Source organism: Lonchura striata, chromosome 35 (genome assembly GCF_046129695.1).
Source record: "Lonchura striata isolate bLonStr1 chromosome 35, bLonStr1.mat, whole genome shotgun sequence".
Lineage (NCBI taxonomy): Eukaryota > Metazoa > Chordata > Aves > Passeriformes > Estrildidae > Lonchura > Lonchura striata.
The window spans coordinates 4,751,315-4,772,614 of record NC_134637.1 but is presented as its reverse complement, the minus strand read 5'-3'; positions in this window follow the sequence as shown (position 1 = coordinate 4,772,614).

Genomic DNA, 21,300 nt, shown 5'->3' with positions numbered 1-21,300 from the left:
GCGCTTGGCTTCGGACAGCTCCGGAGAGCCGTAGTGTGCGTCTGCAACTAGACTGCATCATAGCGAAAAGCTTTGGCATTGTGTCTCGCAGGGAGATAGCTTAGGAGCGCAGCGCACTTATGCCTCCCTTGTCCAGAAACACGGATTTGCTGCACACTCCAAAAACACTGCTCTTTCCATGGTACTATGTAAGCTGCTGTCTGACGCCCGTTCTCTTCTGCCCACTCTTGCCCAGCTGGTTGTTGCAGCGTGCACGTGCCTTCCTGGCATTCAGTGCACAGTGAAAGCAATCGCAAAAGTCCAGCAGCTGCTGACTCCCAAACACAAGGCGGTGGCTATGTCCTTGCTTCTCCACACTTCAACAGAGTCCTTCATTTCTGCAGCTGCCATCGAGTTTTCTGCATCTCGAGCCTTCTGGGACGAGCACCAATTTCCCAAGAGGGGCTGCATCAGGACGAAGTCAAAACCCAGGAAAATTGTCTCGGAACACCTTCAATAAAGCATGCCAGCAGTGCATTGAAAAGGCAGGGAGCTTTAGCCACCGTCCTCTAGCAGTCGCAAGGCTGTGCACACAATGTCGTCTCCCTGCGGCAACGTTCTTCGCCCTCGTACAAGCTACCGCTCTGTCCGGCTCCCGGAGCAGGAGAAGCGGCTGCTTCGCGCACACAGCAGCGGAGCGGCAGCCCTACGCTCCGAAGCGCTGCTTCAGCCGAAAGACGCCGGCCACCGGCGCTTGGCTTCGGACAGCTCCGGAGAGCCGTAGTGTGCGTCTGCACTAGACTGCATGATAGCGAAAAGCTTTGGCAGTGTGTCTCGCAGGGAGATAGCTTAGGAGCGCAGCGCACTTATGCCTCCCTTGTCCAGAAACACGATTTTACTGCACACTCCAAAAACAGTACTCTTCCCAGGGCAATATATAAGCTGCTTTCTGAGGGCCGTGATCTTTCGATTACTCTTGCGCAGCTCGTTGTTTTAACGTGCCCATGCCGTCCTGGCATTCAGTGCACAGTGAAAGCAATCGCAAAAGTCCAGCAGCTGCTGACTCCCAAACACAAGGCGCTGGCTATGTTCTTGCTTCTCGACAACTCAACGCAGCCCTTCATTTCTGCAGTTGCCATCGAGGTCTCTGCATGTCGGAGACTGAGAGGACGAGCACGAGTTTCCCAGGAGGGGCTGCATCAGGAGGAATTCAAAACTCCAGAAAATTGTCCTGGAACACCTTCCATAAGGATGATAGAAGGGAATTGAAGAGGCAGGCGAGCGGCCACGACCGTCCTCTAGCAGTCCTTCGGGTGTGCGCAAAAGCCCGGTGCTCTTCGGCTTCGTTCTTCGCCCCCGTACAAGCTACCGCTCTGTCCGGCTCCCGGAGCAGGAGAAGCGGCTGCTTCGCGCACACAACAGCGGAGCGGCAGCCGTACGCTCCGAAGCGCTGCTTCAGCCGAAAGACGCCGGCCACCGGCGCTTGGCTTCGGACAGCTCCGGAGAGCCGTAGTGTGCGTCTGCAACTAGACTGCATCATAGCGAAAAGCTTTGGCAGTGTGTCTCGCAGGGAGATAGCTTAGGAGCGCAGCGCACTTATGCCTCCCTTGTCCAGAAACACGGATTTGCTGCACACTCCAAAAACACTGCTCTTTCCATGGTACTATGTAAGCTGCTGTCTGACGCCCGTTCTCTTCTGCCCACTCTTGCCCAGCTGGTTGTTGCAGCGTGCACGTGCCTTCCTGGCATTCAGTGCACAGTGAAAGCAATCGCAAAAGTCCAGCAGCTGCTGACTCCCAAACACAAGGCGCTGGCTATGTCCTTGCTTCTCCACACTTCAACAGAGTCCTTCATTTCTGCAGCTGCCATCGAGTTTTCTGCATCTCGAGCCTTCTGGGACGAGCACCAATTTCCCAAGAGGGGCTGCATCAGGACGAAGTCAAAACCCAGGAAAATTGTCTCGGAACACCTTCAATAAAGCATGCCAGCAGTGCATTGAAAAGGCAGGGAGCTTTAGCCACCGTCCTCTACCAGTCGCAAGGCTGTGCACACAATGTCGTCTCCCTGCGGCAACGTTCTTCGCCCTCGTACAAGCTACCGCTCTGTCCGGCTCCCGGAGCAGGAGAAGCGGCTGCTTCGCGCACACAGCAGCGGAGCGGCAGCCCTACGCTCCGAAGCGCTGCTTCAGCCGAAAGACGCCGGCCACCGGCGCTTGGCTTCGGACAGCTCCGGAGAGCCGTAGTGTGCGTCTGCAACTAGACTGCATCATAGCGAAAAGCTTTGGCAGTGTGTCTCGCAGGGAGATAGCTTAGGAGCGCAGCGCACTTATGCCTCCCTTGTCCAGAAACACGATTTTACTGCACACTCTAAAAACAGTACTCTTCCCAGGGCAATATATAAGCTGCTTTCTGATGGCCGTGATCTTTCGATTACTCTTGCGCAGCTCGTTGTTTTAACGTGCACGTGCCGTCCTGGCATTCAGTGCACAGTGAAAGCAATCGCAAAAGTCCAGCAGCTGCTGACTCCCAAACACAAGGCGCTGGCTATGTTCTTGCTTCTCCACACTTCAACAGAGTCCTTCATTTCTGCAGCTGCCATCGAGTTTTCTGCATCTCGAGCCTTCTGGGACGAGCACCAATTTCCCAGGAGGGGCTGCATCAGGACGAAGTCAAAACCCAGGAAAGTTGTCTCGGAACACCTTCAATAAAGCATGCCAGCAGTGCATTGAAAAGGCAGGGAGCTTTAGCCACCGTCCTCTAGCAGTCGCAAGGCTGTGCACACAATGTCGTCTCCCTGCGGCAACGTTCTTCACCCTCGTGCAAGCTACCGCTCTGTCCGGCTCCCGGAGCAGGAGAAGCGGCTGCTTCGCGCACACAACAGCGGAGCGGCAGCCCTACGCTCCGAAGCGCTGCTTCAGCCGAAAGACGCCGGCCACCGGCGCTTGGCTTCGGACAGCTCCGGAGAGCCGTAGTGTGCGTCTGCACTAGACTGCATCGTAGCGAAAAGCTTTGGCAGTGTGTCTCGCAGGGAGATAGCTTAGGAGCGCAGCGCACTTATGCCTCCCTTGTCCAGAAACACGATTTTACTGCACACTCCAAAAACAGTACTCTTCCCAGGGCAATATGCCAGATGCTCTCTGATGCCCGTGCTCCCTTCCTACTCTTGCCCAGCTCGTTGTTGTAACGTGCACATGCCGTCCTGGAATTCAGTGCACAGTGAAAGCAATCGCAAAAGTCCAGCAGCTGCTGACTCCCAAACACAAGGCGCTGGCTATGTTCTTGCTACTCGACGACTCAACGCAGCCCTTCATTTCTGCAGTTGCCATCGAGGTCTCTGCATGTCGGAGACTGAGAGGACGAGCACGAGTTTCCCACGAGGGGCTGCATCAGGAGGAATTCAAAACTCAGGGAATTTGCCCTGGAACACCTTCCATAAGGATGCTAGAAGGGAATTGAAGAGGCAGGCGAGCGGCCACCACGGTCCTCTAGCAGTCCTTAGGGTGCGCGCAGAAGCCCGGTGCTCTGCGGCTTCGTTCTTCGCCCTCGTGCAAGCTACCGCTCTGTCCGGCTCCCGGAGCAGGAGAAGCGGCTGCTTCGCGCACACAGCAGCGGAGCGGCAGCCCTACGCTCCGAAGCGCTGCTTCAGCCGAAAGACGCCGGCCACCGGCGCTTGGCTTCGGACAGCTCCGGAGAGCCGTAGTGTGCGTCTGCACTAGACTGCATCATAGCGAAAAGCTTTGGCATTGTGTCTCGCAGAGAGATAGCTTAGGAGCGCAGCGCACTTATGCCTCCCTTGTCCAGAAACACGATTTTACTGCACACTCCAAAAACAGTACTCTTCCCAGGGCAATATATAAGCTGCTTTCTGATGGCCGTGATCTTTCGATTACTCTTGCGCAGCTCGTTGTTGCAGAGTGCACGTGCCTTCCTGGCATTCAGTGCACAGTGAAAGCAATCGCAAAAGTCCAGCAGCTGCTGACTCCCAAACACAAGGCGCTGGCTATGTTCTTGCTTCTCGACAACTCAACGCAGCCCTTCATTTCTGCAGTTGCCATCGAGGTCTCTGCATGTCGGAGACTGAGAGGACGAGCACGAGTTTCCCAGGAGGGGCTGCATCAGGAGGAATTCAAAACTCCAGAAAATTGTCCTGGAACACCTTCCATAAGGATGCTAGAAGGGAATTGAAGAGGCAGGCGAGCGGCCACCTGGGTCCTCTAGCAGTCCTTAGGGTGTGCGCAAAAGCCCGGTGCTCTTCGGCTTCGTTCTTCGCCCCCGTACAAGCTACCGCTCTGTCCGGCTCCCGGAGCAGGAGAAGCGGCTGCTTCGCGCACACAGCAGCGGAGCGGCAGCCCTACGCTCCGAAGCGCTGCTTCAGCCGAAAGACGCCGGCCACCGGCGCTTGGCTTCGGACAGCTCCGGAGAGCCGTAGTGTGCGTCTGCACTAGACTGCATCATAGCGAAAAGCTTTGGCAGTGTGTCTCGCAGGGAGATAGCTTAGGAGCGCAGCGCACTTATGCCTCCCTTGTCCAGAAACACGGATTTGCTGCACACTCCAAAAACACTGCTCTTTCCATGGTACTATGTAAGCTGCTGTCTGACGCCCGTTCTCTTCTGCCCACTCTTGCCCAGCTGGTTGTTGCAGCGTGCACGTGCCTTCCTGGCATTCAGTGCACAGTGAAAGCAATCGCAAAAGTCCAGCAGCTGCTGACTCCCAAACACAAGGCGCTGGCTATGTCCTTGCTTCTCCACACTTCAACAGAGTCCTTCATTTCTGCAGCTGCCATCGAGTTTTCTGCATCTCGAGCCTTCTGGGACGAGCACCAATTTCCCAAGAGGGGCTGCATCAGGACGAAGTCAAAACCCAGGAAAATTGTCTCGGAACACCTTCAATAAAGCATGCCAGCAGTGCATTGAAAAGGCAGGGAGCTTTAGCCACCGTCCTCTACCAGTCGCAAGGCTGTGCACACAATGTCGTCTCCCTGCGGCAACGTTCTTCGCCCTCGTACAAGCTACCGCTCTGTCCGGCTCCCGGAGCAGGAGAAGCGGCTGCTTCGCGCACACAACAGCGGAGCGGCAGCCCTACGCTCCGAAGCGCTGCTTCAGCCGAAAGACGCCGGCCACCGGCGCTTGGCTTCGGACAGCTCCGGAGAGCCGTAGTGTGCGTCTGCAACTAGACTGCATCATAGCGAAAAGCTTTGGCATTGTGTCTCGCAGGGAGATAGCTTAGGAGCGCAGCGCACTTATGCCTCCCTTGTCCAGAAACACGATTTTACTGCACACTCCAAAAACAGTACTCTTCCCAGGGCAATATATAAGCTGCTTTCTGAGGGCCGTGATCTTTCGATTACTCTTGCGCAGCTCGTTGTTTTAACGTGCCCATGCCGTCCTGGAATTCAGTGCACAGTGAAAGCAATCGCAAAAGTCCAGCAGCTGCTGACTCCCAAACACAAGGCGCTGGCTATGTTCTTGCTTCTCGACAACTCAACGCAGCCCTTCATTTCTGCAGTTGCCATCGAGGTCTCTGCATGTCGGAGACTGAGAGGACGAGCACGAGTTTCCCAGGAGGGGCTGCATCAGGAGGAATTCAAAACTCCAGAAAATTGTCCTGGAACACCTTCCATAAGGATGCTAGAAGGGAATTGAAGAGGCAGGCGAGCGGCCACGACCGTCCTCTAGCAGTCCTTCGGGTGTGCGCAAAAGCCCGGTGCTCTTCGGCTTCGTTCTTCGCCCCCGTACAAGCTACCGCTCTGTCCGGCTCCCGGAGCAGGAGAAGCGGCTGCTTCGCGCACACAACAGCGGAGCGGCAGCCCTACGCTCCGAAGCGCTGCTTCAGCCGAAAGACGCCGGCCACCGGCGCTTGGCTTCGGACAGCTCCGGAGAGCCGTAGTGTGCGTCTGCACTAGACTGCATCATAGCGAAAAGCTTTGGCAGTGTGTCTCGCAGGGAGATAGCTTAGGAGCGCAGCGCACTTATGCCTCCCTTGTCCAGAAACACGGATTTGCTGCACACTCCAAAAACACTGCTCTTTCCATGGTACTATGTAAGCTGCTGTCTGACGCCCGTTCTCTTCTGCCCACTCTTGCCCAGCTGGTTGTTGCAGCGTGCACGTGCCTTCCTGGCATTCAGTGCACAGTGAAAGCAATCGCAAAAGTCCAGCAGCTGCTGACTCCCAAACACAAGGCGCTGGCTATGTCCTTGCTTCTCCACACTTCAACAGAGTCCTTCATTTCTGCAGCTGCCATCGAGTTTTCTGCATCTCGAGCCTTCTGGGACGAGCACCAATTTCCCAAGAGGGGCTGCATCAGGACGAAGTCAAAACCCAGGAAAATTGTCTCGGAACACCTTCAATAAAGCATGCCAGCAGTGCATTGAAAAGGCAGGGAGCTTTAGCCACCGTCCTCTAGCAGTCGCAAGGCTGTGCACACAATGTCGTCTCCCTGCGGCAACGTTCTTCGCCCTCGTACAAGCTACCGCTCTGTCCGGCTCCCGGAGCAGGAGAAGCGGCTGCTTCGCGCACACAGCAGCGGAGCGGCAGCCCTACGCTCCGAAGCGCTGCTTCAGCCGAAAGACGCCGGCCACCGGCGCTTGGCTTCGGACAGCTCCGGAGAGCCGTAGTGTGCGTCTGCACTAGACTGCATGATAGCGAAAAGCTTTGGCAGTGTGTCTCGCAGGGAGATAGCTTAGGAGCGCAGCGCACTTATGCCTCCCTTGTCCAGAAACACGATTTTACTGCACACTCCAAAAACAGTACTCTTCCCAGGGCAATATATAAGCTGCTTTCTGACGGCCGTGATCTTTCGATTACTCTTGCCCAGCTCGTTGTTTTAACGTGCACATGCCGTCCTGGCATTCAGTGCACAGTGAAAGCAATCGCAAAAGTCCAGCAGCTGCTGACTCCCAAACACAAGGCGCTGGCTATGTTCTTGCTTCTCGACAACTCAACGTAGCCCTTCATTTCTGCAGTTGCCATCGAGGTCTCTGCATGTCGGAGACTCAGAGGACGAGCACGAGTTTCCCAGGAGGGGCTGCATCAGGAGGAATTCAAAACTCCAGAAAATTGTCCTGGAACACCTTCCATAAGGATGATAGAAGGGAATTGAAGAGGCAGGCGAGCGGCCACGACCGTCCTCTAGCAGTCCTTCGGGTGTGCGCAAAAGCCCGGTGCTCTTCGGCTTCGTTCTTCGCCCCCGTACAAGCTACCGCTCTCTCCGGCTCCCGGAGCAGGAGAAGCGGCTGCTTCGCGCACACAACAGCGGAGCGGCAGCCGTACGCTCCGAAGCGCTGCTTCAGCCGAAAGACGCCGGCCACCGGCGCTTGGCTTCGGACAGCTCCGGAGAGCCGTAGTGTGCGTCTGCAACTAGACTGCATCATAGCGAAAAGCTTTGGCATTGTGTCTCGCAGGGAGATAGCTTAGGAGCGCAGCGCACTTATGCCTCCCTTGTCCAGAAACACGATTTTACTGCACACTCCAAAAACAGTACTCTTCCCAGGGCAATATATAAGCTGCTTTCTGAGGGCCGTGATCTTTCGATTACTCTTGCGCAGCTCGTTGTTTTAACGTGCCCATGCCGTCCTGGCATTCAGTGCACAGTGAAAGCAATCGCAAAAGTCCAGCAGCTGCTGACTCCCAAACACAAGGCGCTGGCTATGTTCTTGCTTCTCGACAACTCAACGCAGCCCTTCATTTCTGCAGTTGCCATCGAGGTCTCTGCATGTCGGAGACTGAGAGGACGAGCACGAGTTTCCCAGGAGGGGCTGCATCAGGAGGAATTCAAAACTCCAGAAAATTGTCCTGGAACACCTTCCATAAGGATGCTAGAAGGGAATTGAAGAGGCAGGCGAGCGGCCACCTGGGTCCTCTAGCAGTCCTTCGGGTGTGCACAAAAGCCCGGTGCTCTTCGGCTTCGTTCTTCGCCCCCGTACAAGCTACCGCTCTGTCCGGCTCCCGGAGCAGGAGAAGCGGCTGCTTCGCGCACACAACAGCGGAGCGGCAGCCCTACGCTCCGAAGCGCTGCTTCAGCCGAAAGACGCCGGCCACCGGCGCTTGGCTTCGGACAGCTCCGGAGAGCCGTAGTGTGCGTCTGCACTAGACTGCATCATAGCGAAAAGCTTTGGCAGTGTGTCTCGCAGGGAGATAGCTTAGGAGCGCAGCGCACTTATGCCTCCCTTGTCCAGAAACACGGATTTGCTGCACACTCCAAAAACACTGCTCTTTCCATGGTACTATGTAAGCTGCTGTCTGACGCCCGTTCTCTTCTGCCCACTCTTGCCCAGCTGGTTGTTGCAGCGTGCACGTGCCTTCCTGGCATTCAGTGCACAGTGAAAGCAATCGCAAAAGTCCAGCAGCTGCTGACTCCCAAACACAAGGCGCTGGCTATGTTCTTGCTTCTCCACACTTCAACAGAGTCCTTCATTTCTGCAGCTGCCATCGAGTTTTCTGCATCTCGAGCCTTCTGGGACGAGCACCAATTTCCCAAGAGGGGCTGCATCAGGACGAAGTCAAAACCCAGGAAAATTGTCTCGGAACACCTTCAATAAAGCATGCCAGCAGTGCATTGAAAAGGCAGGGAGCTTTAGCCACCGTCCTCTAGCAGTCGCAAGGCTGTGCACACAATGTCGTCTCCCTGCGGCAACGTTCTTCGCCCTCGTACAAGCTACCGCTCTGTCCGGCTCCCGGAGCAGGAGAAGCGGCTGCTTCGCGCACACAGCAGCGGAGCGGCAGCCCTACGCTCCGAAGCGCTGCTTCAGCCGAAAGACGCCGGCCACCGGCGCTTGGCTTCGGACAGCTCCGGAGAGCCGTAGTGTGCGTCTGCACTAGACTGCATGACAGCGAAAAGCTTTGGCAGTGTGTCTCGCAGGGAGATAGCTTAGGAGCGCAGCGCACTTATGCCTCCCTTGTCCAGAAACACGATTTTACTGCACACTCCAAAAACAGTACTCTTCCCAGGGCAATATATAAGCTGCTTTCTGACGGCCGTGATCTTTCGATTACTCTTGCCCAGCTCGTTGTTTTAACGTGCACATGCCGTCCTGGCATTCAGTGCACAGTGAAAGCAATCGCAAAAGTCCAGCAGCTGCTGACTCCCAAACACAAGGCGCTGGCTATGTTCTTGCTTCTCGACAACTCAACGTAGCCCTTCATTTCTGCAGTTGCCATCGAGGTCTCTGCATGTCGGAGCCTCAGAGGACGAGCAGGAGTTTCCCAGGAGGGGCTGCATCAGGAGGAATTCAAAACTCCAGAAAATTGTCCTGGAACACCTTCCATAAGGATGATAGAAGGGAATTGAAGAGGCAGGCGAGCGGCCACGACCGTCCTCTAGCAGTCCTTCGGGTGTGCGCAAAAGCCCGGTGCTCTTCGGCTTCGTTCTTCGCCCCCGTACAAGCTACCGCTCTGTCCGGCTCCCGGAGCAGGAGAAGCGGCTGCTTCGCGCACACAACAGCGGAGCGGCAGCCGTACGCTCCGAAGCGCTGCTTCAGCCGAAAGACGCCGGCCACCGGCGCTTGGCTTCGGACAGCTCCGGAGAGCCGTAGTGTGCGTCTGCAACTAGACTGCATCATAGCGAAAAGCTTTGGCAGTGTGTCTCGCAGGGAGATAGCTTAGGAGCGCAGCGCACTTATGCCTCCCTTGTCCAGAAACACGGATTTGCTGCACACTCCAAAAACACTGCTCTTTCCATGGTACTATGTAAGCTGCTGTCTGACGCCCGTTCTCTTCTGCCCACTCTTGCCCAGCTGGTTGTTGCAGCGTGCACGTGCCTTCCTGGCATTCAGTGCACAGTGAAAGCAATCGCAAAAGTCCAGCAGCTGCTGACTCCCAAACACAAGGCGCTTGTCTACGTTTTTGCTTCTCGACAACTCAACGCAAACCTTCATTTCTGCAGCTGCCATCGAGTTTTCTGCATCTCGAGCCTTCTGGGACGAGCACCAATTTCCCAAGAGGGGCTGCATCAGGACGAAGTCAAAACCCAGAAAAGTTGTCTCGGAACACCTTCAATAAAGCATGCCAGCTGTGCATAGAAAAGGCAGGTAGCTTTAGCCACCGTCCTCTATCAGTCGCGAAGCTGTGCACACAATGTCGTCTGCCTGCGGCAACGTTCTTCGCCCTCGTGCAAGCTACTGCTCTGTCCGGCTCCCGGAGCAGGAGAAGCGGCTGCTTCGCGCACACAACAGCGGAGCGGCAGCCCTACGCTCCGAAGCGCTGCTTCAGCCGAAAGACGCCGGCCACCGGCGCTTGGCTTCGGACAGCTCCGGAGAGCCGTAGTGTGCGTCTGCAACTAGACTGCATCATAGCGAAAAGCTTTGGCAGTGTGTCTCGCAGGGAGATAGCTTAGGAGCGCAGCGCACTTTTGCCTCCCTTGTTCATAAACACGGATTTGCTCCACACTCCAAAAACACTGCTCTTTCCATGGTACTATGTAAGCTGCTGTCTGACGCCCGTTCTCTTCTGCCCACTCTTGCCCAGCTGGTTGTTGCAGCGTGCACGTGCCTTCCTGGCATTCAGTGCACAGTGAAAGCAATCGCAAAAGTCCAGCAGCTGCTGACTCCCAAACACAAGGCGCTGGCTATGTCCTTGCTTCTCCACACTTCAACAGAGTCCTTCATTTCTGCAGCTGCCATCGAGTTTTCTGCATCTCGAGCCTTCTGGGACGAGCACCAATTTCCCAAGAGGGGCTGCATCAGGACGAAGTCAAAACCCAGGAAAATTGTCTCGGAACACCTTCAATAAAGCATGCCAGCAGTGCATTGAAAAGGCAGGGAGCTTTAGCCACCGTCCTCTACCAGTCGCAAGGCTGTGCACACAATGTCGTCTCCCTGCGGCAACGTTCTTCGCCCTCGTACAAGCTACCGCTCTGTCCGGCTCCCGGAGCAGGAGAAGCGGCTGCTTCGCGCACACAGCAGCGGAGCGGCAGCCCTACGCTCCGAAGCGCTGCTTCAGCCGAAAGACGCCGGCCACCGGCGCTTGGCTTCGGACAGCTCCGGAGAGCAGTAGTGTGCGTCTGCAACTAGACTGCATCATAGCGAAAAGCTTTGGCAGTGTGTCTCGCAGGGAGATAGCTTAGGAGCGCAGCGCACTTATGCCTCCCTTGTCCAGAAACACGATTTTACTGCACACTCCAGAAACAGTACTCTTCCCAGGGCAATATATAAGCTCTTTTCTGACGGCCGTGATCTTTCGATTACTCTTGCCCAGCTCGTTGTTGTAACGTGCACATGCCGTCCTGGAATTCAGTGCACAGTGAAAGCAATCGCAAAAGTCCAGCAGCTGCTGACTCCCAAACACAAGGCGCTGGCTATGTTCTTGCTTCTCCACACTTCAACAGAGTCCTTCATTTCTGCAGCTGCCATCGAGTTTTCTGCATCTCGAGCCTTCTGGGACGAGCACCAATTTCCCAAGAGGGGCTGCATCAGGACGAAGTCAAAACCCAGGAAAATTGTCTCGGAACACCTTCAATAAAGCATGCCAGCAGTGCATTGAAAAGGCAGGGAGCTTTAGCCACCGTCCTCTACCAGTCGCAAGGCTGTGCACACAATGTCGTCTCCCTGCGGCAACGTTCTTCGCCCTCGTACAAGCTACCGCTCTGTCCGGCTCCCGGAGCAGGAGAAGCGGCTGCTTCGCGCACACAGCAGCGGAGCGGCAGCCCTACGCTCCGAAGCGCTGCTTCAGCCGAAAGACGCCGGCCACCGGCGCTTGGCTTCGGACAGCTCCGGAGAGCAGTAGTGTGCGTCTGCAACTAGACTGCATCATAGCGAAAAGCTTTGGCAGTGTGTCTCGCAGGGAGATAGCTTAGGAGCGCAGCGCACTTATGCCTCCCTTGTCCAGAAACACGATTTTACTGCACACTCCAGAAACAGTACTCTTCCCAGGGCAATATATAAGCTGTTTTCTGACGGCCGTGATCTTTCGATTACTCTTGCCCAGCTCGTTGTTTTAACGTGCACATGCCGTCCTGGCATTCAGTGCACAGTGAAAGCAATCGCAAAAGTCCAGCAGCTGCTGACTCCCAAACACAAGGCGCTGGCTATGTTCTTGCTACTCGACGACTCAACGCAGCCCTTCATTTCTGCAGTTGCCATCGAGGTCTCTGCATGTCGGAGACTGAGAGGACGAGCACGAGTTTCCCAGGAGGGGCTGCATCAGGAGGAATTCAAAACTCAGGGAATTTGCCCTGGAACACCTTCCATAAGGATGCTAGAAGGGAATTGAAGAGGCAGGCGAGCGGACACCACCGTCCTCTAGCAGTCCTTAGTGTGCGCGCAGAAGCCCGGTGCTCTGCGGCTTCGTTCTTCGCCCTCGTGCAAGCTACCGCTCTGTCCGGCTCCCGGAGCAGGAGAAGCGGCTGCTTTGCGCACACAGCAGCGGAGCGGCAGCCCTTCGCTCCGAAGCGCTGCTTCAGCCGAAAGACGCCGGCCACCGGCGCTTGGCTTCGGACAGCTCCGGAGAGCCGTAGTGTGCGTCTGCACTAGACTGCATCATAGCGAAAAGCTTTGGCATTGTGTCTCGCAGAGAGATAGCTTAGGAGCGCAGCGCACTTATGCCTCCCTTGTCCAGAAACACGATTTTACTGCACACTCCAAAAACAGTACTCTTCCCAGGGCAATATATAAGCTGCTTTCTGACGGCCGTGATCTTTCGATTACTCTTGCGCAGCTCGTTGTTGCAGAGTGCACGTGCCTTCCTGGAATTCAGTGCACAGTGAAAGCAATCGCAAAAGTCCAGCAGCTGCTGACTCCCAAACACAAGGCACTGGCTATGTTCTTGCTTCTCGACAACTCAACGCAGCCCTTCATTTCTGCAGTTGCCATCGAGGTCTCTGCATGTCGGAGACTGAGAGGACGAGCACGAGTTTCCCAGGAGGGGCTGCATCAGGAGGAATTCAAAACTCCAGAAAATTGTCCTGGAACACCTTCCATAAGGATGCTAGAAGGGAATTGAAGAGGCAGGCGAGCGGCCACCTGGGTCCTCTAGCAGTCCTTCGGGTGTGCGCAAAAGCCCGGTGCTCTTCGGCTTCGTTCTTCGCCCCCGTACAAGCTACCGCTCTGTCCGGCTCCCGGAGCAGGAGAAGCGGCTGCTTCGCGCACACAACAGCGGAGCGGCAGCCCTACGCTCCGAAGCGCTGCTTCAGCCGAAAGACGCCGGCCACCGGCGCTTGGCTTCGGACAGCTCCGGAGAGCCGTAGTGTGCGTCTGCACTAGACTGAATCATAGCGAAAAGCTTTGACAGTGTGTCTCGCAGAGAGATAGCTTAGGAGCGCAGCGCACTTATGCCTCCCTTGTCCAGAAACACGGATTTGCTGCACACTCCAAAAACACTGCTCTTTCCATGGTACTATGTAAGCTGCTGTCTGACGCCCGTTCTCTTCTGCCCACTCTTGCCCAGCTGGTTGTTGCAGCGTGCACGTGCCTTCCTGGCATTCAGTGCACAGTGAAAGCAATCGCAAAAGTCCAGCAGCTGCTGACTCCCAAACACAAGGCGCTTGTCTACGTTTTTGCTTCTCGACAACTCAACGCAAACCTTCATTTCTGCAGCTGCCATCGAGTTTTCTGCATCTCGAGCCTTCTGGGACGAGCACCAATTTCCCAAGAGGGGCTGCATCAGGACGAAGTCAAAACCCAGGAAAATTGTCTCGGAACACCTTCAATAAAGCATGCCAGCAGTGCATTGAAAAGGCAGGGAGCTTTAGCCACCGTCCTCTACCAGTCGCAAGGCTGTGCACACAATGTCGTCTCCCTGCGGCAACGTTCTTCGCCCTCGTACAAGCTACCGCTCTGTCCGGCTCCCGGAGCAGGAGAAGCGGCTGCTTCGCGCACACAGCAGCGGAGCGGCAGCCCTACGCTCCGAAGCGCTGCTTCAGCCGAAAGACGCCGGCCACCGGCGCTTGGCTTCGGACAGCTCCGGAGAGCCGTAGTGTGCGTCTGCACTAGACTGCATCATAGCGAAAAGCTTTGGCAGTGTGTCTCGCAGGGAGATAGCTTAGGAGCGCAGCGCACTTATGCCTCCCTTGTCCAGAAACACGATTTTACTGCACACTCTAAAAACAGTACTCTTCCCAGGGCAATATATAAGCTGCTTTCTGATGGCCGTGATCTTTCGATTACTCTTGCGCAGCTCGTTGTTTTAACGTGCACGTGCCGTCCTGGCATTCAGTGCACAGTGAAAGCAATCGCAAAAGTCCAGCAGCTGCTGACTCCCAAACACAAGGCGCTGGCTATGTTCTTGCTTCTCCACACTTCAACAGAGTCCTTCATTTCTGCAGCTGCCATCGAGTTTTCTGCATCTCGAGCCTTCTGGGACGAGCACCAATTTCCCAGGAGGGGCTGCATCAGGACGAAGTCAAAACCCAGGAAAGTTGTCTCGGAACACCTTCAATAAAGCATGCCAGCAGTGCATTGAAAAGGCAGGGAGCTTTAGCCACCGTCCTCTAGCAGTCGCAAGGCTGTGCACACAATGTCGTCTCCCTGCGGCAACGTTCTTCACCCTCGTGCAAGCTACCGCTCTGTCCGGCTCCCGGAGCAGGAGAAGCGGCTGCTTCGCGCACACAACAGCGGAGCGGCAGCCCTACGCTCCGAAGCGCTGCTTCAGCCGAAAGACGCCGGCCACCGGCGCTTGGCTTCGGACAGCTCCGGAGAGCCGTAGTGTGCGTCTGCACTAGACTGCATCGTAGCGAAAAGCTTTGGCAGTGTGTCTCGCAGGGAGATAGCTTAGGAGCGCAGCGCACTTATGCCTCCCTTGTCCAGAAACACGATTTTACTGCACACTCCAAAAACAGTACTCTTCCCAGGGCAATATGCCAGATGCTCTCTGATGCCCGTGCTCCCTTCCTACTCTTGCCCAGCTCGTTGTTGTAACGTGCACATGCCGTCCTGGAATTCAGTGCACAGTGAAAGCAATCGCAAAAGTCCAGCAGCTGCTGACTCCCAAACACAAGGCGCTGGCTATGTTCTTGCTACTCGACGACTCAACGCAGCCCTTCATTTCTGCAGTTGCCATCGAGGTCTCTGCATGTCGGAGACTGAGAGGACGAGCACGAGTTTCCCACGAGGGGCTGCATCAGGAGGAATTCAAAACTCAGGGAATTTGCCCTGGAACACCTTCCATAAGGATGCTAGAAGGGAATTGAAGAGGCAGGCGAGCGGCCACCACCGTCCTCTAGCAGTCCTTAGGGTGCGCGCAGAAGCCCGGTGCTCTTCGGCTTCGTTCTTCGCCCTCGTGCAAGCTACCGCTCTGTCCGGCTCCCGGAGCAGGAGAAGCGGCTGCTTTGCGCACACAGCAGCGGAGCGGCAGCCCTACGCTCCGAAGCGCTGCTTCAGCCGAAAGACGCCGGCCACCGGCGCTTGGCTTCGGACAGCTCCGGAGAGCCGTAGTGTGCGTCTGCAACTAGACTGCATCATAGCGAAAAGCTTTGGCATTGTGTCTCGCAGGGAGATAGCTTAGGAGCGCAGCGCACTTATGCCTCCCTTGTCCAGAAACACGGATTTGCTGCACACTCCAAAAACACTGCTCTTTCCATGGTACTATGTAAGCTGCTGTCTGACGCCCGTTCTCTTCTGCCCACTCTTGCCCAGCTGGTTGTTGCAGCGTGCACGTGCCTTCCTGGCATTCAGTGCACAGTGAAAGCAATCGCAAAAGTCCAGCAGCTGCTGACTCCCAAACACAAGGCGCTGGCTATGTACTTGCTTCTCCACACTTCAACAGAGTCCTTCATTTCTGCAGCTGCCATCGAGTTTTCTGCATCTCGAGCCTTCTGGGACGAGCACCAATTTCCCAAGAGGGGCTGCATCAGGACGAAGTCAAAACCCAGGAAAATTGTCTCGGAACACCTTCAATAAAGCATGCCAGCAGTGCATTGAAAAGGCAGGGAGCTTTAGCCACCGTCCTCTAGCAGTCGCAAGGCTGTGCACACAATGTCGTCTCCCTGCGGCAACGTTCTTCGCCCTCGTACAAGCTACCGCTCTGTCCGGCTCCCGGAGCAGGAGAAGCGGCTGCTTCGCGCACACAGCAGCGGAGCGGCAGCCCTACGCTCCGAAGCGCTGCTTCAGCCGAAAGACGCCGGCCACCGGCGCTTGGCTTCGGACAGCTCCGGAGAGCCGTAGTGTGCGTCTGCAACTAGACTGCATCATAGCGAAAAGCTTTGGCATTGTGTCTCGCAGGGAGATAGCTTAGGAGCGCAGCGCACTTATGCCTCCCTTGTCCAGAAACACGATTTTACTGCACACTCCAAAAACAGTACTCTTCCCAGGGCAATATATAAGCTGCTTTCTGAGGGCCGTGATCTTTCGATTACTCTTGCGCAGCTCGTTGTTTTAACGTGCCCATGCCGTCCTGGCATTCAGTGCACAGTGAAAGCAATCGCAAAAGTCCAGCAGCTGCTGACTCCCAAACACAAGGCGCTGGCTATGTTCTTGCTTCTCGACAACTCAACGCAGCCCTTCATTTCTGCAGTTGCCATCGAGGTCTCTGCATGTCGGAGACTGAGAGGACGAGCACGAGTTTCCCAGGAGGGGCTGCATCAGGAGGAATTCAAAACTCCAGAAAATTGTCCTGGAACACCTTCCATAAGGATGCTAGAAGGGAATTGAAGAGGCAGGCGAGCGGCCACGACCGTCCTCTAGCAGTCCTTCGGGTGTGCGCAAAAGCCCGGTGCTCTTCGGCTTCGTTCTTCGCCCCCGTACAAGCTACCGCTCTGTCCGGCTCCCGGAGCAGGAGAAGCGGCTGCTTCGCGCACACAACAGCGGAGCGGCAGCCCTACGCTCCGAAGCGCTGCTTCAGCCGAAAGACGCCGGCCACCGGCGCTTGGCTTCGGACAGCTCCGGAGAGCCGTAGTGTGCGTCTGCACTAGACTGCATCATAGCGAAAAGCTTTGGCAGTGTGTCTCGCAGGGAGATAGCTTAGGAGCGCAGCGCACTTATGCCTCCCTTGTCCAGAAACACGGATTTGCTGCACACTCCAAAAACACTGCTCTTTCCATGGTACTATGTAAGCTGCTGTCTGACGCCCGTTCTCTTCTGCCCACTCTTGCCCAGCTGGTTGTTGCAGCGTGCACGTGCCTTCCTGGCATTCAGTGCACAGTGAAAGCAATCGCAAAAGTCCAGCAGCTGCTGACTCCCAAACACAAGGCGCTGGCTATGTCCTTGCTTCTCCACACTTCAACAGAGTCCTTCATTTCTGCAGCTGCCATCGAGTTTTCTGCATCTCGAGCCTTCTGGGACGAGCACCAATTTCCCAAGAGGGGCTGCATCAGGACGAAGTCAAAACCCAGGAAAATTGTCTCGGAACACCTTCAATAAAGCATGCCAGCAGTGCATTGAAAAGGCAGGGAGCTTTAGCCACCGTCCTCTAGCAGTCGCAAGGCTGTGCACACAATGTCGTCTCCCTGCGGCAACGTTCTTCGCCCTCGTACAAGCTACCGCTCTGTCCGGCTCCCGGAGCAGGAGAAGCGGCTGCTTCGCGCACACAGCAGCGGAGCGGCAGCCCTACGCTCCGAAGCGCTGCTTCAGCCGAAAGACGCCGGCCACCGGCGCTTGGCTTCGGACAGCTCCGGAGAGCCGTAGTGTGCGTCTGCACTAGACTGCATGATAGCGAAAAGCTTTGGCAGTGTGTCTCGCAGGGAGATAGCTTAGGAGCGCAGCGCACTTATGCCTCCCTTGTCCAGAAACACGATTTTACTGCACACTCCAAAAACAGTACTCTTCCCAGGGCAATATATAAGCTGCTTTCTGACGGCCGTGATCTTTCGATTACTCTTGCCCAGCTCGTTGTTTTAACGTGCACATGCCGTCCTGGCATTCAGTGCACAGTGAAAGCAATCGCAAAAGTCCAGCAGCTGCTGACTCCCAAACACAAGGCGCTGGCTATGTTCTTGCTTCTCGACAACTCAACGTAGCCCTTCATTTCTGCAGTTGCCATCGAGGTCTCTGCATGTCGGAGACTCAGAGGACGAGCACGAGTTTCCCAGGAGGGGCTGCATCAGGAGGAATTCAAAACTCCAGAAAATTGTCCTGGAACACCTTCCATAAGGATGATAGAAGGGAATTGAAGAGGCAGGCGAGCGGCCACGACCGTCCTCTAGCAGTCCTTCGGGTGTGCGCAAAAGCCCGGTGCTCTTCGGCTTCGTTCTTCGCCCCCATACAAGCTACCGCTCTGTCCGGCTCCCGGAGCAGGAGAAGCGGCTGCTTCGCGCACACAACAGCGGAGCGGCAGCCGTACGCTCCGAAGCGCTGCTTCAGCCGAAAGACGCCGGCCACCGGCGCTTGGCTTCGGACAGCTCCGGAGAGCCGTAGTGTGCGTCTGCAACTAGACTGCATCATAGCGAAAAGCTTTGGCAGTGTGTCTCGCAGGGAGATAGCTTAGGAGCGCAGCGCACTTATGCCTCCCTTGTCCAGAAACACGGATTTGCTGCACACTCCAAAAACACTGCTCTTTCCATGGTACTATGTAAGCTGCTGTCTGACGCCCGTTCTCTTCTGCCCACTCTTGCCCAGCTGGTTGTTGCAGCGTGCACGTGCCTTCCTGGCATTCAGTGCACAGTGAAAGCAATCGCAAAAGTCCAGCAGCTGCTGACTCCCAAACACAAGGCGCTTGTCTACGTTTTTGCTTCTCGACAACTCAACGCAAACCTTCATTTCTGCAGCTGCCATCGAGTTTTCTGCATCTCGAGCCTTCTGGGACGAGCACCAATTTCCCAAGAGGGGCTGCATCAGGACGAAGTCAAAACCCAGAAAAGTTGTCTCGGAACACCTTCAATAAAGCATGCCAGCTGTGCATTGAAAAGGCAGGTAGCTTTAGCCACCGTCCTCTAGCAGTCGCGAAGCTGTGCACACAATGTCGTCTGCCTGCGGCAACGTTCTTCGCCCTCGTGCAAGCTACTGCTCTGTCCGGCTCCCGGAGCAGGAGAAGCGGCTGCTTCGCGCACACAACAGCGGAGCGGCAGCCCTACGCTCCGAAGCGCTGCTTCAGCCGAAAGACGCCGGCCACCGGCGCTTGGCTTCGGACAGCTCCGGAGAGCCGTAGTGTGCGTCTGCAACTAGACTGCATCATAGCGAAAAGCTTTGGCAGTGTGTCTCGCAGGGAGATAGCTTAGGAGCGCAGCGCACTTTTGCCTCCCTTGTTCATAAACACGGATTTGCTGCACACTCCAAAAACACTGCTCTTTCCATGGTACTATGTAAGCTGCTGTCTGACGCCCGTTCTCTTCTGCCCACTCTTGCCCAGCTGGTTGTTGCAGCGTGCACGTGCCTTCCTGGCATTCAGTGCACAGTGAAAGCAATCGCAAAAGTCCAGCAGCTGCTGACTCCCAAACACAAGGCGCTGGCTATGTTCTTGCTTCTCCACACTTCAACAGAGTCCTTCATTTCTGCAGCTGCCATCGAGTTTTCTGCATCTCGAGCCTTCTGGGACGAGCACCAATTTCCCAAGAGGGGCTGCATCAGGACGAAGTCAAAACCCAGGAAAATTGTCTCGGAACACCTTCAATAAAGCATGCCAGCAGTGCATTGAAAAGGCAGGGAGCTTTAGCCACCGTCCTCTACCAGTCGCAAGGCTGTGCACACAATGTCGTCTCCCTGCGGCAACGTTCTTCGCCCTCGTACAAGCTACCGCTCTGTCCGGCTCCCGGAGCAGGAGAAGCGGCTGCTTCGCGCACACAGCAGCGGAGCGGCAGCCCTACGCTCCGAAGCGCTGCTTCAGCCGAAAGACGCCGGCCACCGGCGCTTGGCTTCGGACAGCTCCGGAGAGCAGTAGTGTGCGTCTGCAACTAGACTGCATCATAGCGAAAAGCTTTGGCAGTGTGTCTCGCAGGGAGATAGCTTAGGAGCGCAGCGCACTTATGCCTCCCTTGTCCAGAAACACGATTTTACTGCACACTCCAGAAACAGTACTCTTCCCAGGGCAATATATAAGCTGTTTTCTGACGGCCGTGATCTTTCGATTACTCTTGCCCAGCTCGTTGTTTTAACGTGCACATGCCGTCCTGGCATTCAGTGCACAGTGAAAGCAATCGCAAAAGTCCAGCAGCTGCTGACTCCCAAACACAAGGCGCTGGCTATGTTCTTGCTACTCGACGACTCAACGCAGCCCTTCATTTCTGCAGTTGCCATCGAGGTCTCTGCATGTCGGAGACTGAGAGGACGAGCACGAGTTTCCCAGGAGGGGCTGCATCAGGAGGAATTCAAAACTCAGGGAATTTGCCCTGGAACACCTTCCATAAGGATGCTAGAAGGGAATTGAAGAGGCAGGCGAGCGGACACCACCGTCCTCTAGCAGTCCTTAGTGTGCGCGCAGAAGCCCGGTGCTCTGCGGCTTCGTTCTTCGCCCTCGTGCAAGCTACCGCTCTGTCCGGCTCCCGGAGCAGGAGAAGCGGCTGCTTTGCGCACACAACAGCGGAGCGGCAGCCCTTCGCTCCGAAGCGCTGCTTCAGCCGAAAGACGCCGGCCACCGGCGCTTGGCTTCGGACAGCTCCGGAGAGCCGTAGTGTGCGTCTGCACTAGACTGCATCATAGCGAAAAGCTTTGGCATTGTGTCTCGCAGAGAGATAGCTTAGGAGCGCAGCGCACTTATGCCTCCCTTGTCCAGAAACACGATTTTACTGCACACTCCAAAAACAGTACTCTTCCCAGGGCAATATATAAGCTGCTTTCTGACGGCCGTGATCTTTCGATTACTCTTGCGCAGCTCGTTGTTGCAGAGTGCACGTGCCTTCCTGGAATTCAGTGCACAGTGAAAGCAATCGCAAAAGTCCAGCAGCTGCTGACTCCCAAACACAAGGCGCTGGCTATGTTCTTGCTTCTCGACAACTCAACGCAGCCCTTCATTTCTGCAGTTGCCATCGAGGTCTCTGCATGTCGGAGACTGAGAGGACGAGCACGAGTTTCCCAGGAGGGGCTGCATCAGGAGGAATTCAAAACTCCAGAAAATTGTCCTGGAACACCTTCCATAAGGATGCTAGAAGGGAATTGAAGAGGCAGGCGAGCGGCCACCTGGGTCCTCTAGCAGTCCTTCGGGTGTGCGCAAAAGCCCGGTGCTCTTCGGCTTCGTTCTTCGCCCCCGTACAAGCTACCGCTCTGTCCGGCTCCCGGAGCAGGAGAAGCGGCTGCTTCGCGCACACAACAGCGGAGCGGCAGCCCTACGCTCCGAAGCGCTGCTTCAGCCGAAAGACGCCGGCCACCGGCGCTTGGCTTCGGACAGCTCCGGAGAGCCGTAGTGTGCGTCTGCACTAGACTGAATCATAGCGAAAAGCTTTGACAGTGTGTCTCGCAGGGAGATAGCTTAGGAGCGCAGCGCACTTATGCCTCCCTTGTCCAGAAACACGGATTTGCTGCACACTCC